Raw genomic sequence first — 905 nt, 5'->3', positions numbered from 1 at the left:
TGGGTAGAGGCAAGGCGTTGGCAAGGCTGTCTGCTCGGAGCCCTCTCTCACCTCAAGGCATGTGACATTCGCTATCATCACGATCTAGGCATGAGAGCCACAGAAGAGTGCCTACAGCAGCTTCCCAGCCATGGCAGCACCCCCTCTTGGGGCCCTGGAAGAAATCCCTTCCTGGGACTTTCTAGTGGTCCAGTCCAACGCACAGGGTCAGGTTCAACCCCTGGGGGGAAGCTGAGATCCTACATACCTTGTGGCCAAAATATCAAAACATAAAAAAAAAAAACACCCAGAAACAATATTTTAACAAATTCAATAAAAACTTAAAAACAAATCTCTTCCTTTCCTGGTCAATGGCCTGCCTCGTGGGTACATGCCCTGGACAGTGGCATGGGCTTTGATGCTCAGAAGGAGTCCACCCTGGATTGAACTCTGCTCTCACTGTCTTGAAATTCTTTACCAGTTTTTTTCATCTTAGGGTTCACTTTAATGAAGATAGTAATGTTGCACATTCCTATCAGTTTGGACAAAAGTATAATGACCTATATTCATTATAATGTCGTTTGAAGTATTTTCATTGCTCATAAAAACTTCTGTACTCTATGTATTATCTCCCTGCAAACTTCTGGCAACCACTGGTCTTTTTATTGTTTCCATAATCTTGCCTTTTCCAGAATGGATTATAGTTAGAACCTATTTTTTTCTTTTTCCTTGCAAAGTGAAATTCGCTCAGTCATGTCTGACTCTTTGCGACCCCATGGACTATACAGCCCATGGGATTCTCTAGACTAGGATACTGGAGTTGGTAGCCTTTCCCTTCTCCAGGGGAACTTCCCAACCCAGGGATCGAACCCAGGTCTCCCACATTTCAGGCGGATTCTTTACCAGCTGAGCCAAAAGGCACAAAT

This window comes from Bison bison, unplaced genomic scaffold (assembly GCF_000754665.1).
Source record: "Bison bison bison isolate TAMUID 2011002044 unplaced genomic scaffold, Bison_UMD1.0 scf7180017864079, whole genome shotgun sequence".
NCBI lineage: Eukaryota > Metazoa > Chordata > Mammalia > Artiodactyla > Bovidae > Bison > Bison bison.
This window is presented reverse-complemented; position numbering follows the sequence as displayed.